The sequence below is a fragment of the Oncorhynchus kisutch genome, linkage group LG22, assembly GCF_002021735.2.
Source record: "Oncorhynchus kisutch isolate 150728-3 linkage group LG22, Okis_V2, whole genome shotgun sequence".
Lineage (NCBI taxonomy): Eukaryota > Metazoa > Chordata > Actinopteri > Salmoniformes > Salmonidae > Oncorhynchus > Oncorhynchus kisutch.
This window is the reverse complement of record NC_034195.2, coordinates 25,957,397-25,957,710: the sequence shown is the minus strand read 5'-3', so window position 1 is coordinate 25,957,710 and position 314 is coordinate 25,957,397.

Below are 314 nucleotides of genomic sequence, written 5' to 3'. Positions count from 1 at the left end.
GAGGGCTTGACTTGTCAAGTGCAGAAGGTGGGCGGGGGCTTAATTATGTGTTCTAACGTCCGGTTATCCTGGCAGATGTTAGTTGGTTAGAAATCTCCTTAGCTTTCACAATGGTGGGCTACAGCGCTCCCAAGTGGAGAGACATTGACAATGCAACGGGGCGCGGTTCTAACATAGATAATAGCCTATATCACGCAAATAATTGTTTTTAATTTGGCTTTCATTAAACAATTATTGATTCATCTCTTTATAGACATACATGTAATCCATAGGTAGAGATTCTATTTCCTGAATGTACAGAATGCGCGTGGGTA